The 17,257-nt window shown below is 41.3% G+C and overlaps 1 pseudogene; it reads left to right on the top strand.

Annotated features, from left to right (window-relative positions):
- Positions 1–6,131: 6,131 nt before the first annotated feature.
- The window catches only part of LOC147458123 (uncharacterized), a 66,787-nt pseudogene continuing 55,661 nt past the window's right edge, over positions 6,132–17,257 (top strand).

The following is a 17,257-nucleotide window of genomic DNA, read 5'->3' as shown; positions in this document are numbered from 1 at the left end:
CTAACAAAAGAGATGCGAACGAGGCCTCAAAGCTTCCAAACCCACCACCAATCATGAAGTAGAACCTTGTTGAAGGAGTTAGACAAATAATAGATAGAAGAAGGAAGGTGAAGTTAGACTAAGTGAAGTTGATGTAGAACTCGCAAGGCTTAGGTAGGTTAAGTAGTATTATAGCCGAAGGCAAAAGCAAGAGTGGCTACATCTTCAGCTATTTGTGAGAGTTGAGAAGGGGCCGAGGAGAAGGATCAAGCCCGCTATATTGTTGGTCAACGCTAGCTCTCAGGGTGTTGCTGTGCTTATGGGTCTATCTCGACACGGGGCCAATGGTAAAGGGGTCCAAATGAGAGATGATATGTCAACGATCAAAGCTAGCCAATGGAGCTTAAAAACCTTAGGGTTAGCTTCATTGAAGACCTCTAAAGGTTAGTGTAAAAGTCCTTTGACCTTAGGTAAGCTAGGGATGTGCTTCAGGTGGGAACCACGTCCAAGATTGTGGTGCTTGTCATGCCTGATGACTGAGATGCTTGGGTGCTTGTCGTGCTTGAGATGCTAGGGTTGTACTTGAGGTGGGACCCCATCCCAAGCTCGAGGGGCTTAAGGGCCGAGCTTGTGGTGAGAAGTGGGCCCAAGGTTGAGGGGCTTGAGGTGTCACAAAATTCAACACAAATCCCTACAAGGAGGGGGCGAGCCATGGAGGTAGGGGGGGTGGTTGCTTGACCTCTCTCTCTCTCAAAGGGCACCCCTTGCTCAAGAGGCAAGTAGGACACATATCAAGTCCCTACCTAGGTTACCCTCAAGGAGTGTCCAAAGCCTACTGGTTGATCCCTAGAGAGGTCCAATGATAATTTAGTTGATTTAATTAATTATTGTCGCATTTATCAAGTCCTCTCTCTCAAAGGGGAAAGGGGGACACTTGTCCCAAGGCTACCCTTGTTGCTTGATATGCATTCTGCATGTGATTGGCCAGGGTTGCATGGGTCCAATGAGCTTCTATGATGAGCTAGAAGAGGGGGTCGACCAAAGCAAGAAGGGAGGTTGCTTGGGGGGTATACTCTCCCACACACACTCACACACACTCTCATTGTGTGAAGTGCAAGAAGGTGCAAGAGATTCACTCCTTCTCCAAGATAGTAGAGAAGTTGAGAGCCTACACCGACACTGTTGGCTCTGGAATGCAAATCCAAGCAAGCCATCTTCTCCATCTTCATTACTATGCTATTACATATTCTACCAAAAAGAGTGATGATGAATGAGGAACTATTTCTTTCTCCTTTGAATGTTTCTTCTTCCTCTTCCCTACTCTCATTCCCCGCTATCTCTCTCCACCTTTGAAGGTGTTTGAGGCCTTAGGACTGAGGCTTGGGATAGTTAATGTTTTTTTCAAAGTCTATGTTATGCTCGTGATGCATGTAGCTTGCTATCTTCATTGCATCACCTAGGTAACAAGTAACACAAAAACTATATTGTACCAAGTCTCTCTTGATGGGAGAATCTTTAATACAAAAGCCTATTGGAGGGGGGACAGGCTCCACATAAATCCGGTCCTCAACTGTTGTCAAGTTCTCTAAACTCTCTCTCTTGCAAAATTATTGTTCATGCCAAGTCAAGTAAGTACTATGATTATGTTGCTACCATCAATTAAGTTCACCCTCTATGTTCTCAAAGTAGTCTCACAAAAATGCTTTCTTTAATTCTCCTAATTCCGATATTCTCAAAGTTCATAGGTCATTTCCATTACATTGGTATCAGATCATTTGGTTTCTCTTTTCTTGCTTAAGAAGAGAGGTCCTTAAATAGCCTAATAATGGTTGATTTTTTAATTATATTAGGGTAAGGGGGACTGGGATCTATTATCGGTTTTGTTGAGACCACTATGTGGAATATGGTGCACACCTTGGGAGCTTTGGTCTTAATAATGGGGTCTTTTTAGACTTGCCTACTGCTTTACCATTATTGAGCCATAAGAAGTCCAAAAGGAGCTATCCCTTGGCAATTCTGTATATAATATTATACCCACTCCACTACTCTCTATAATTAACCAATTCGAGGCATGGGTTGTAGATACTTAGGTGGTGATTTTCAAAGTCTAAGAGGAGTAGCAACTAAGGTTTTGAATTGCCAAAGAATACACTAAGTAAACACAAAAATTCTATCCACATGGCTGACAATAACCAAGAGAGTAGAATGAACATTGATAGCTTTGATTTTTCACATGAAGGTGCTAATGGTGAGGCCCCCATGTTTGTCAATTATCTTGTTACTAGGTTGCAACAAGCTATGGGCAACCCTACATTATAGGCCGAAGTTACTCAACAAATTTGTGCTTATGGGATTTCCCTTCCTCTCCAAGAGGAGAGAGAGCTTGGGAGGCCACTTAATGAGATCCCCAAAAGAAGACTCTCTCCCATACGAGAGGAGGCATCCAAAGAGCGAGAAAGTAATGAATCTCTAAGTTCCTATGAAGATGTGGCTCCACGAAGATGGCGGTCTAGATGGTCCCTAACTCCTTCCAAGAGGAAACGGTCAACCCACAGTCCTTTTCCTCGTCAGTCCAAAAGAAAAGAGAGGAAACAAATGAAGAAAAGGGCAAGAAAGAGGTCACCCTCTTCTCCTTCTTCTTCACCTTCCTCCTCTTCTGACGAAAGCTATGGCTATTCTCCTATAGAATACAAGAGGAGAGGACATCGTAAATCTTACCCTGCATGGCAAAGGTCACAAAATCTCAAGAAGTTCAAAGAGGGAGGAAAGAGTATCTCTTTTCTCACCTATGATAGCACCTTTGGTGCTACCAACAAAGTGTTGGCCTTCATCCAAAAATTTGATGTGGCCTTTGCAGACAAGGGCTTCATGGAGTCCTCCAAGCTACACCATGTAGCTATGCACTTTCAAAAATTGGATCGTCAATGGTGGGCTAGCCTTCATGGCAACGGTGAAGCCCCAAAGACATGGAAAACTCTATGAGTTTCCATCATGAAGCTATTCCTTGCAAGCAATGCAAAGGACAAAGTGCTTACAGAATGGCGGAGTTTGAAGCTTCTCTCCCATGATTCTATCCACAAATACGTGGACAAGTTTTGGGATTTACATCTCAAGGCTACTGTCTTTCAAAAGGTAGACTTTGTTGAGCAAAGGCAACAACTATGTGCAGGATTACCTGAAGAGATAGCCGAGTACGTCAACTCTCAACTACTTGGTTCTATCACCGAAGTAATCCACCACATCATGATTGCTTCGCATATCAATTTCCAACAAGGGGCTAGACAAAATGTCAAGCCCATGGAAAGAAAAGACAAAAATGAGGCAAAGGGGAAAACCAATGTCCAAAATTCTTCCCAAGGAAATTCCAACAACCACAACAATCGGTCCAAGGAGAAAGGAGTTTACAAAGGTAAAAACAAACACCCTCCTGAAGATCTTGAAGCTTTTCGCAAGGACCACAAATTGTTTAAGTGTGGGGGGCGGGGAGCAAGGGCATGGCTATCGTTCTTGCCCCAAGAGAAATGCCCGCAATAAGACTCCTAGAGCTTCCACCATGGAAACTCCAAAAGAGCATGCTCATTGCAAAGGATCACCTCTCTCCTATGCTTTGGGAAAGGTAAGGGATCATGATGCCTTCATCTTGTTTGACCCTGGCTATACGTACAACTTCATATCAACGGAGTTGGCCACCAAGTTGGGCATTCAAGATTTCGAGATGGGAAATATTGTTACTGCCGATACACCTTTCAAGGGACATCAAGCCTCCGTTACTCCCTTGATTGGAAAGTTGAGGCTTCATGTCCAAAGCTATGTCGACAAAGAAGACTTTTTCATCTCTCCTCTCTAACATGAGGATGCTATCCTAGGGGAACCCTGGTTCAACCACATGGCTGTCAACATGAAGTTCCCTCAAAGGAGAATATACATCACCTACAGGGGAAAGAGCATGTATATAGACACTAGTGAGTTTGATTGTACTACTCTTGATTTTGATAAATCAATGAGAAGCTCAGTTTTTGCATACACGAATTGAGCATCGAATTGAGCTCCTACCAGGGAGCTCACTGTCTAACAAGTCTGGAAGCATGAGGACCGGTGCGGAGGTAAGCTTCTCTTTGAGCTTGTCAAAATCATTCAGCTCCTTAGCAATCCATGAATACTTAACATTCTCCTTTGTTAAGTCACGTAATGGTCCTTCTATTAGAGAGAATTTTGCTATGAAGCATCTATAATATGCACACATACTAATAAAGCTTCTTAGCTCATGTAGATTCCTTGGATTAGGCCATGCTTTTATTACCTCCAACTTTGATGGATCCATACGGATACCATCTTGAGAGATAATATGACCTAAGTATTGAATCTCTTGAAGAAAAATTTGCTTTTTTTTTTATTGAGAAAAAGCTTGTTCTCCGTCAATGCTTGAAAAATCACTTGGAGATGTTACTTGTGTTCCTTCAAGGACTTGGAATAGATGATGATATCATCAAAGAACACTCCAATGAATTTGCGATAGGGCCTAAAGATTTTCTCCATTAAACGTTTGAATGTGGCTGGTGTTCTTTGATGATATCATCAAAAGATCACTCCAATGAATTTGCGATAGGACCTAAAAATTTTCTCCATTAAACGTTTGAACGTGGCTGGTGCATTACTCAAGCCAAAAGGCATGATTAGATATTCATAAAGGCCAAACATTGTATGAAACGTGGTCTTTAGGATATCTTCATCCACTATCCTTACTTGATGATAGCCACTTTTAAGGTCAATCCTACTGAAGTAGGTAGAACCTTGTAGTTTATCAAACAGATCTTCTACCCGAGGCACGGAAAATCTGTTTTTAATAGTGATATGGTTTAGTGCTCGATAGTCCACACACATACGATATGTACCATCTTTCTTTTGCACTAAAAAGATTGGAGAACAAAAGGGAGAGGAGCTATGCCTCACCATCCCTTTGTCTACCAATTCTTATGCTTACCTCCTGGTCTCCTCTTATTGAGCTTGGGAAACTCAATAAGTCAACGCCATTTGAGGTCCAATGTGATGCTTGTGGTGATTGCCTTGGAGCAGTCTTGCTTCAAGAAGGGCATGCCATAGCATATGAAAGCCAAAGGCTCAACACAGATGAACGGGTCTTGGCCATTTGTGAGAAAGAGCTTTTAGCTATTCTACATGCCCTAGACACATGGAAGCACTACCTATTAGGAACTCCATTTATTTTACGAACAGACCACCAAAGTCTCAAGTACTTCATGACACAAACCAAGCTTTCCGACAAACAAATGAGGTGGGTAAATTTTCTTTTGCAATTTTATTTTCATATTGCTCACTTTGCTAGTAAGCACACTCAAGTGTCTGATGCAACGACCAAAAGTTAATGCGGTGTCTATAGCAACTCACAATGATCTATCCTCTATGATAGATGAGTATGCTACTGACCCTGACTTTAAAGACATAATGCTAGCCCTTGCTTTAGGGAAGAAAGAGGAACCATTCACCTTGCAGGATGGTTATCTTCTCCATGGCAATAGGCTATGTGTTACCCACTCCCTTCGTGAGAAAGTCATGTAAGAAACCCATGCTCCTCCCTATGCGTGGCATAGAGGCATTCAACCTACTCTCCGAGAAGTAGAGACGTATTTCTCTTGGACTACCATGAAAGTGGACATACAAGAGTATATTTCAAAATGTGCGGTATGCCAAAATACCAAGTATGATAGAGGGAAGAAATCTGGATTATTCTAGTCATTGCCTATCCCAAATTCACCATGGGAGAGTATATCCATGGATTTTATCTTTGGATTACCCAAGTCTATCCATGGGAATACGAGAATATGGACAATAGTCGACATGTTTAGCAAGCAAGCACACTTTATTCCTATCAAAAAGACTATTAAGGCACACCAAATCTCAACTCTCTTCATATCTCAGATTTTTAAACACCATGGATTGCCAGCATCCATCGTGTCCGATAGATGATGTAGTTTGTCTTCTTCCAACATCTCGTAGTCATCAACATCTTCGGTGTCTGTGCCTCTGCCATTATTATCGGCATGTGCACCCAAAACTCTTTTGGTGGCCGTGTCATCTCTCGTAGTTGCTGCTAACCTTGCTTCCTCACTCCTTGTATTAGGCAGCAGAATCTGGCAATGTCTACTTGGAAGCTTCAAGACTACTGCAATCATAGCCAGGTTGTGTTCATAGCAACTGTTGGTGCCTTCATATTTGTGATTCTTGCTGTAAGTTGACCCATTAAGCATTGTCTATTTCTTTCGTTGAGAGTATGTGCTTGACCTTTTGCGGTGTGGCATTTTTTTTTTTTAAAGTTATGGAGTACACCAGTTTTGACTCCCTTCAAGCTGATAACAGTTTTCAGTATAATCTAGGATCATTGTTGATGTATCGTGTAGGAAAATTCTTACCTTGGTATGATATCAAGAACTCACCTACAACAAGGCCAACAGGGCAATTTCTTTGTGTTTGCTGTGTAATAGGGGAGGGCCAATTTTGTTTGTGTCAAATGTAAATTTCTACGTTTATCCCATTTTGCACAAAAGCTGCAGGCGGTTTTACGTCAATTTTACAGTTGACTGGAAATCTTTTACTTGCTGAAGGGAAGTTTTCCCATCAGTCGTGTACTTTAGGAAGTGACAATAATGGTTGAAAAGGCTTAGTGCCGTACTAATGTTCAGTGTGTTGTGGAAAGAGGATTGATTTGGAATGATGCTAGTTGACTGCATGTGATTGAGACTTGAAGGGAATTTTGGCAGGTTGAGGGAATCAAGGTTGATGCAAATGAAGGTGGTGCAACAATCACTCATGGCGGGTTGCCCTGGATAATTTTGCATGCTGGATGTATTGGCTTTGACTTTGATGCACATCGTTTGTACAGTATTTGTTAGTCTGACCTTGGATCATCATTTTGGGGGATGGTACTTGTTCTCGCTTCGATAGATCCTTTGTCAGCAAGAATTGCTGCAGCCTGCTTTGATCGCTGTATTATGTATTGCCAAAAGTTGCTGCTTTGATCGTTGTATTATGTATTGCCAAAAGTATAAGTATTTTCTTGGCGTTTCTACAATTTTTTTTCTTGTTATGTTGGCCTTGCCATTTAATAGATGGATACCACCATCATAATCTGATTTCTCTCCGTTTTTGGATTTCTGCTCTCGATGATTATCAAGAACAGTGGTTTCTTTGCTGCCTTTGTATTGGTACTGCAGTAGACTCCTTCAAGCTCAATAATTATTACATTGCCCTGGTCCAATTAGCATAAAAACAACATCATTTATGATATGTACTCATGACACGTTCATTATTTATATACAGGCTTCTTGATCTTTTTGGGTGCCATCTGGGTGTTGCAAGAGATGACAAAAGTGCGAATATTGAGATATGTTGTTCTGTTCATGGGTAAAACATCTTTTGTTTACACTATTTATTTGGGTGATGAACTTCAAAGTTTTGATATTACAACTTAAGGTACTATTTACTGTTTGCAGGTGGATATGAACAGCATGTTTGCAGGTGGATATGTGAGTATCAGTGAGGTCCACCATGATGTAACTCTTTGGTCTCATAGGTCACTTTGGCCTTTAGAAGACCTTAACATTTCATTTCATCTCTCTCTCTCTCTCTCTCTCTCTCTCTCTCTCTCTCTCTCTCTCTCTCTCTCTCTCTCTCTGACGTTAAAATTCTCTTGTTCTTGTTCTTGTCCCCCCCCCCAAATGGGCACTCTCCCCCTCGAGCCATCACTTCCACGGAGGTCTGGGGTCACTATGCATCATCCCTATACACAGTTTCGAGGCAGTCACCTCCTCCGGATCCTCCAGAGCCATGCCCACACACGTGCTTGCTTTACCGCCGAATGTTAAAGAAGGCCATTGACATGAGAACCAGGAGAGCATATGATCATGATGGCCTAGTAGCAGAGCATTTTATACATGCCAGAAATCTGCTTGCAGAGTTTCTAGCTGTGATGTTCTACCGAGCTATGTGTGAGGGCCTACTTGATACTTGGAGTTTGTCTACTATTGTACCTATCGTCAAGTCAGGGCACCCTATGGAGCCTAGGAACTACGGCACTATCATGATTGGACACACATTGGCATGGTTGTATGCATATGAGCAACAATTGAGTAGATGGGCAAAGAAAGAGGGTGCATGTGCTGCAGGACAGGCAGGTTTCAAGAGGGGTTTCTCTACTCTTGATCACATTTTGACACTCAAAACCATTTTTGGAGAGGGGAGATCACATAGGAGATGGCTCTATTGTAGCTTTGTGGATTTCCGCAAAGATTTTGGCACAGTGCCCAGAGCTAGACTGGTGCACAGATTGTAGGAGATGGGGCTGCCTACAGAGTTGATCTGGGGGATCATGGCTTTGATTTGGTTTACTCCACTATTGGGTTGAACCAAGGTTGCCCGCTATCCTTAACACTATTTGGTATGTATGTAGATGAGGTTTGTGATTACATTGAAACAGATGGTGATAGAGGAGCGCAGTTGGCAGGGACATGGAACCCACTATTGTTATAGGTTGATGATATTGTGTTGATTTCTAGCTCTCTAGAGGGGATGCAACGGCACTTAGATGGTTTACATGCATTTGCCCATGATAGTGGATTGTCTATTAACCTTGGCAAAACCAAGGTTATGGTGTTTAACACCACACCTCAGTGGGTCAGGAAGTCAGCACCCACATTTACATATGGTTGGGAGACAGTGGAGTAGAGCTTATGCAACCTTAGGAGGATCGGAGAGGATGTGTTCGCAGGTGCAATTTCAGGAACCTCGAACAAAGGGCATATCTGGTAGCATAGATGTATGGAGAGGCCTTTAGTCATGATGATTTCTCTCATGATTCGGGCACAGGCTTCAGTGCCCCATGAGATTATTCAAGCCAAGCTAGCTGCCCCTCCCCTCGTCGGCGAGGCACTTACTAGATGAGTCTCCTTTATGCACAGTTTATGGGATCTCCCCAGAGACAGATATGCTCAGCTAACCCTTGAGTCCTCTTGACAACTAGCCCTGCAAGGTGATACATCATGCTGGTATGGGTAGATGACATCATGGTTTCAGCATGGACGATTGCCTCCATTCCACTACTCATTGGACGCACCTCCCTATCTCTCACACGGACAAAGATCACTCATGCGTTAGGATTCAGTTCAGCTAGATACTAGGAGGAGAGGGATACAACTGATACAGGAGTTGGGCACGAAGATAGCTTTCTATAGAGAGCATCTTCTCCATCTCATGGAGGACGGCTTTGTGACTAGGCCCTGATACATGGATACACACTTATCTCATGGGATACCGTGTGCTATTGGCCAGATACGCACATCCTTGCATCAGCTTCAAATCAAGACTAACAGATTTCGAGTACCAACAGAGGCCAGAATATGTTGCTTATGCCATATAGAACTAGAGACAAAGCTGCACTACATATGTCATTGCCCAGTGTACTATGAGATACATTGCCGCTTTCATTGCTTGTTCAAAGAGGGTTTTGGACCACTTTCTAGAGTCATGAGATATGAGGACCAGAGATGTCTAGGACTGTTTTTATTTGAGCTGCATAGATATAGAGAGAGCTTGTTGAGGACACCAGGGGAGAGCTAGTCTCAGAGGCGGATCACAGATTTCTTCACACTAGCCATCGGGCAGCTAGAGGAACATTTGTCACAACAGAGTTCAGATTTCACCCACACCAGAGGTATGTTGATTGATCGAGCAAGTGAGCTAGCGAGATCCCAAGTGCCCACAACCTCCGAGGGCTTCACAGCATTGACGGAGGTTGCAATAGAGGATCCGGATCACTCTAGCTTGACATGCAAGACGCCCAGTCAGAGTCTTGACCATGGAGGATATTGATGAGATTCGCTAGCGACCAATGAGGGATCTCGCTGATTTTGATCCACTTACCTTTGTTGATTTGTATCACCCATTGTATCAGCTCTCATCCCCCCTACACAGCCCCAAAGAGTTTAGCTGTGTAGCTCGTAGTAAAACTCTTTTTTGTACTCAGACATTGTATCATATTCAACACCTGTTTGGGCATGTGTCGCCTGAGGATGTGTTGCCAAGGCAGTGAACATGGTCTTTGAAAGGCTGAACTCAGCCCTTGAGACTAATCAAGGTACATGTGTGATATAGTTTCTGTCATCCCAAAATAGGGAGGGTTGACCTCTATGTGTGTGTGTGTGTGTGTGTGTGTGTGTGTGTGTGTGTGTGTGTGTGTGTGTGTGTGTGTGTGTGTGTGTGTGTGTGTGTGTGTGTGTGTGTGTGTGTGTGTGTGTGTGTGTGTGTGTGTGTGTGTGTGTGTGTGTGTGTGTGTGTGTGAGAGAGAGAGAGAGAGAGAGAGAGAGGTGGATATTGTTAATCTGGAGAAGAGCCTAAAAAGGTTTGGATAGCTATCGATTGGACAAAAGAGTAAGAGGGCCTTCTCATAGGCCAACTCAAAGCACTGTTAACGACCCTTTCTGGATTTTGGAATGATCCCATACACAGCTCAAAGCGCCGCTACAAAAAGGTACAAGGCAATTTTTCCTCCGACTTGGGGGGTAGTTCAACCACCCTCTAGATGCTTGAACTGCCTCCGAAACTGGCTAGAGCCCGCTACTGGGTGTCTGCAGCTACTTGTGGACTGGAACACTCACACAGTGACCGGCATCGAGCAGTCTGTTGGTGGAAAATTTCCCAAGTATGGGATGGGAGCGTGCCGCTTAACAGGCCTCTACCTTTGGAGGGCCTCTCTATGAGAAGTGCTTTTAGCGGACCTACGGGAAGGCTCTCTAAGAGTCCTTAGATGCCTTACTGATCCACATTGGATATATCTATCCATCATATTCAAGGCGACATTGATCTTTGTAGCAGTATTTTATGCCTTTTCGCATATTTTGCATAAAACATGCCATAGAGGAGAAGGGAGAAAAGCATGAAATTTTTTGAGTGCCGCAGGGGAATGATCTCCTTCGCCTTGCTATGTGCCTCTGTTTATCTTGGACTAGTGATCTTGGCAGGTGACCACATGTGATTCTTTGTCAACTTGGAGTAGTGATCTTGGGAACTTCTTCTTCTTTAGATTTTAAATGTAGGGGGTATTACTCAGAATCAAGAAAGATCATGCCTTTAGGGTCAAAGACGAACAAGGAGCCGTAGTTCCAGATGGTGGTTATCGGAGAAGACAAGCTTAAGTAGGAGGCTGAGAGGGCACCAAGCGAGAGGTGGCATGCTATGAGCAGCGAGAAGCTGCGTGCGCACATATATAAGCATTGAAGGCGCGCTGCCTTACTAGTCAGGTCGATGATCCTCCGCACTATCTCACACGGTCATGGGATGGATGGGAGCAATGGCCCACACCCATTTTGGGGATCGGGTTCGATATGATCCGTCTGATGATATGAGCCGTCTGATGCGACTTTTGTAAATTCGGGAAAACGGGCAAATTCGGGCGCACCAAAACTTGTAAATTCGGGCGTCCCCACCCCCTCTCCCCATCTCATCCCCTGGACTTGAACCCCGGACGCCACCTTTGCAAGCCTATCACCTTGGTTAAAAGCAATGGGAGAAAGGTTTCTTTTATGATAAACCCGTCCCTCGTTGTGTAAATTTGGGTCAGCTTTAGTAAATTCGGGCAAACTAGGAAATTCAGGCGCGCCGTGAGATCAACGGTCCACGATGCCCGCGCTCCCCAAAAATGGCGTGGGCCATTGATCCTATCCAACCCATGCCCGTGTGAGATAGTGCTGAGGGTCGATGATGACAAAACTATAGCCTGGAAGGGGGGTACCGTGCGTGTTCGAAGCTTGAAGGCTGCACTCCTTTCGATGCTTGCTCAAAATAAAATATCAAAGCTCCCAGTAGGAAGTATTTGTTAGTAGGGCAGGAAAGATAACCACTCCACAATTTTTGAGAAGTAGATAAACAAGAATTGGGCACTGAATCCCGATGCATATATAGGGGCAAGTAGTTCCCATGCTTGTACTTTCAATGATCGTAGTCCGAGGAGTTACACATATCCAACTAAGGAAGATTTTGATGAGTCCATACTTCAGATTATGAGGTCAAAATCCTATCAATGCACTCCTTAATCCCTTGTTTTTAAGGCTTCTTTATGCAGGCCAAATAAAGGATGCAAGTGCTCTACCATATCCATGCCCAATCTAGTAAGCTTGGTGGATGGAGGATAAAATTGTTAGAGGTTGTGGCCTTCACCTTTAAAAGAAAACTATTTCAACAAATAGGATTTATGCAAAATTGCAAGTTACTTATAGTGATTTATGGCAATAACACCCACATTGTGAACTTCAAAATTAAGGTTGAATTGAAATGATATTCTTTTCAATCTGATGCTTACAAAATGGGAGATGCGAGCATGTGTGGATTTCATTGTTGGTCATTTTGGCAGTGGGCAATGTTGATTGACTAGTGCGTCTCTACCATCATTTTGTGGGTCCAATTAGAGTAATATCATCTTTGGGTGCATGAGGAAACCTTCTTTAACAATTTTTTGATGCATGATTCTGTAATGATAGCCTTGGGTAAGAGGTCTCATTATCTCAAGTTGATATGGCAATGCTCAAATTTTTTGAGTGGGATCATGCTAATTGCATTTTTCTTTGCACTACATGAGTGAGAATGAACAATCAATATTGTAAAATTTTCAAGAGAGATTACATTTACTCCAGGGTGAATCCAGTGCTGCATCTCACAAAAACTCTTTTTGCTTAGCTGAAAATGTAGGTAAACCTAGGTTTTAAAAAACAGCTCTAGCAAATTTAAATGGTCTATTGTGAACTTGGAATGTGCTCTCTCTCTCTCTCTCTCTCTCTCTCTCTCTCTCTCTCTCTCTCTCTCTCTCTCTCTCTCTCTCTCTCGTTGGGTGCAAATCCCACTCTTCTACCATCATGACATAGCCACTTGGTTACATTGTACACTCATATACATGCATGCATACTTAAATATACACACCCATTGAGTCATGTTTTTGTCGATTCCTTGTACACAAGTTAAACATGTGTACAAACTTAAACATACACTCTCATATACATGCATTCATACTTAAATATACACATCCATTGAGTCATGGTTTTGTCGATTCCTTATACGCAAGTTAAATACACATAATGTATACACTCAAATACACGAAGGGAAAGGATTTATCTTATACATGCAGGTGTAATTAGCCCCCCCCCCCCCCCCCCGCGATGGAAGTTGAAAGAGAGAGAGAATGGAAAGTCAAAGGAAACTATTATAAGTTATATAAGTGGCTTTGGAATTTTAAGTTTTTCATTCATATTATATCTTTAGACTTTTCTCTTTTTTCGTTAGTTACAAAAATCTAGCAAGATAATGGATTTATCAAGAGTATAGCAAGGTATTTGGTTGATTTTTGGGAGGGTTGATTAGTGAAAATCTTGGAAGATGCCACCTTGGTGATCAAATAGGAAAAGGAAAGGGTTGTCAGATGGTACGCGAGCGATCCACGTGGCGCACAAGAGCATGCAACATGTATGTGCATGCGTCGGCCATGCAAGCGATCCATGCGATTGGATGGGGTGGTGGGGGGGGGGGGGTTGTAAGAGCACAAAAAGAAGGAATTTGTTTATATTGAAGGCATTACAAAGTTGACAACAAGGTCATCATGGGTGGGTTGGTTAGCGCAGAGGGCTTTAAATATTCTATGCAAACACTCGAGTTCAATTCCGATTGTTGCATAGTGGTTTTACTCCTTGCATTGTTGCAAGTAGATGAAGCAAAGGAATTTGTGAAGGTTTCAAGTAATGGAAATGCAGAAAGGAGCAACTATGTAGAGTATAGCAACTACTATATGCATGCAATTGCATATGTTGATGAATGTTTATTACACAATGAAAAGCCACTATGGCCTACATAAGAGGATGGGAAAGTGTGTGTGTGTGTGTGATCCACTGATGTCTTTGTTTGCCATATGGGATCATAAATCCCCATGCAAAAGGTGCCTTGCATTGGATCAGGGCTTGCTGATTAGCGAAAACTAATCTTGTGAAAAATAAATCTTATGATGCCCAGCCCTCCCGTACTTGGGATTGAAATTCCCATCACTAGGATGAGAGGACAACACGATAGCAAACTCGTTTAAGTGTGTCATCTTGGTCAAGGTGTGACTTATATATTTTAAATGTTAATGTCAAGAAAAAATTTGATACGGAGATGATGGCCTTGATCTTCTCAAAAGCAGTCCATATCCCAATTTTTTACTCTATATGTCCTAAAATTTTACCTTTTCTCATCGTAAACACACCTCAAGAGTCAACAAATTTTATATAGGTAGAATTGTTCAAGATCTTTTTTAGGTGATCAAAGTGATATCTCCCCACAAAGAAGAATAATCAAAGAGGCCATCCATATAAAATTCTAAGAAAAATCTTGGGTATTCTTTGAAAGAATAACTCATGAGCCTTTGGAATGTAGCCAAAATATTGATCAATCCAAATAGCATGACCATGTGAGCAAAAATTTCCCCTCCCCAATCAATTGGTAGTCATGCCTCAAAAAACCATCCAAACAGTTATACTTTTTTTTGCTTGCTACTCTTTTCGGGATATGTTTTGTGATGGGAAGTGGATAATTATCCATAATGGTAGCTACATTCACCTTTTTGAAACTTACACAAAATTAAAGTTTGCCATTTTTCTTGGTACAATCACGATTGGTGGAACCTAATCTATATATTCAATCTCATAGATGAATTTTGCAGTTTGGAATTTCTCAATTTCCTCTTTAATCTTCTTACCAAAGGTCTCATTATAAGTATAAGGTCTTTGTCCTAATGTCATCTCACATAGGGATTGTGTATTGATATATGTTTGGATCTACCCCTTTAATTATTTGTACGACCAATGAAATACATCTATACATTCCTTTAGGGTTTTGATAAGAATCTCTTCTTCCTTTGGAGATAAGTCTATAGCAATGTATGCCAGCTTAGGATCTTCACTTGGTAGGAAAAGATCTATTTTTTTATCATCTTCTAAGCCATCATAAGATTTCCCAAGCTCTTTCAACTCCCTCATAGGTTTTTGAATCACAATCTTTATGTCTCGAAGTATATACTTCTACTAATGGGATGGTACAATCACATCACTTGGCGTATCTTTATCGAACTCTATTTGTGTTGTCTCTATCTCTTTCAACGTCTTTTTCAAATTTTCTATATTTTACTCTTTACTTAGTTTTTGAAAGTTTAAGTTCACTTTCAACCTCAATTGCCCTCTTAGGTTTCTTTTTTTACTTCATTTTCTCATTTGAGTCCTTTCCGGGTTCTCTATTGTGTGACAAACAACACTCAATTATTTTGTCTTTGACACAATCCTTTGCCTTACAAGAAAATGAGTATTCAACTCTCATGGCAGGTATTGTGTGTGTTCTTATTTTTAAAAACCTATTGTTTCTTTTTGTAATTCTTTTTTTATCTGCATCATTTGTTCAAAAAATAATAAAAAAATTCTCCCATTTCTTGCCAGCAAGCACACCCTTGAGCATTGCATTCTTGAATTGGAGCCACTAAAAGTGATAAGATCCTCTTCTATCTCATGTGCAACATCATAAAAGGTAAATTAAACCTCTTCTTCTTGCCCATACAAGTCATTGATGGAAATTTTTTCTTGTAGCATGAATGCAGGTATCTCCTTTTCATGTTGGCTCTCATGTATCACTGACACCAATTAAATTGGGATCATATCATAACCTTCTTCATCGCAAAATGTAGTAGGAGTGGATTCATTCACACATGTATCCATTATCGCCAAAATATGAGTCCATTCAAATTTCTTGAATAAGTGATCAAGGAATGGCTTTGGAATATATGCTTCATCCTCCACTTCCCAATCTAGGATACAATTTTCTCTCATTAAGCTACCATGTTCTAAAGCACCACACATCCAAAGTTGTGGTTTCGCATATAATTATGAAGGTAGGTTTGTACCTAGTGCAAATATGAATCAAATTCTTGAATAGGAGTTTTTGACACATCTATGAAAGGATGATCTTCTAAATTGAACATTGATTGATCCTACTTTTTTGAGGTATACATAATTATATCCCAAGTTTTGAATTAGTGACAATTCTCTCATAATTTCTTTTTCTAATATGACATCTTGATTGGATTTCTTTCCAAAATGCACAATTCAAAAGTTTGCTAATAGTCAATGCCACAAGAATTGACTATACACCTTCTAGAAATCCTAGTCGTCTTTCCACTTTTCCATCTGCAAGTTGTAGCTTCATATGTGTCTTTCTAGCATTGGGTTTACCCCAAGATCCCTACACTTTCTTGGTGTCAATGGCAATTCTAGCCCCACTATGTAGTATAGGCAACGTGGTGTTTCTCTCTTTAGCCTCACAATAGTCCCCTTCTTTGTTCACTAGAACAAAACTTACAGTTTTTCTTTTTAAGACTATTTTTGTTTTAGTTCCTCGACATGCTCTTGAGTTAGACCCTTCGTTTCCATTTTATCAAAAGTTTTATGTAAGTTGCTCCATAGGTTAGTTCTAAGATTTAGTAGTTCTCCCAATGTTAACATGAAATTTATTTTTGTGGACATTATACAATGCAAATTTCCAATATTCAAATTCTCCTTGGCTTTCATCACTTTGGTTTGTTGTACAAACTAAAGACTTTTCTTCAAGCTCACCTAGGAATGATGGTGGTGTTTTAAGAGTAAATTTTCTCTTGAAGTTCTCGGTTTTCCCAAACCCCAATCTCTATATAAATATTGCATGTCCACTTCCATGGGTGGATGTTCTAAACATAACTTTGCAAATGGTGTAGATCCTAAACTCTAGCTACCATTATTTGAGTCTCTCACTGCATCCCATAGATAATTATGCCAATCTTCCACCATATTCAGCACAATAAGAGATGGTTGTCTCATGAACTCAAGCTTTTTTCTTGTATTTTGTCCGCTTTTTCACTAGTTTTTGAGTTACTTCATTTTGTTTTAACTAGTGTAGATGGTCCTTCTTTTTCATGTCCAAAAGATTTTGGATAATTTGGTCCAGCTTTTGATAAGCTTCAAGCTTGGGATTTGAGTACTATTTCCATTTTTTTTCCAAATTTTGCTCAACTAGTAACCCTACTGATGTGCTTCTAGTGTAGCTTTTATAGGTTCTAATGCTTCGTCTACCAAAACTAAATCCTTGCATGGTCAGTGGATTCCTCTTTCTTGTATTGACTAGTTGATTTAGCCCTTTTTTCTAGAAATTTCTCAGCCTTCTTGGCTCTTGCATC

This window comes from Adiantum capillus-veneris, chromosome 5 (genome assembly GCF_014529385.1).
Source record: "Adiantum capillus-veneris isolate H3 chromosome 5, ASM1452938v2, whole genome shotgun sequence".
In the NCBI taxonomy this organism is placed as follows: domain Eukaryota; kingdom Viridiplantae; phylum Streptophyta; class Polypodiopsida; order Polypodiales; family Pteridaceae; genus Adiantum; species Adiantum capillus-veneris.
Note: the sequence above shows the minus strand (reverse complement) of the source record. Positions and strands in the feature narration are given on the sequence as shown.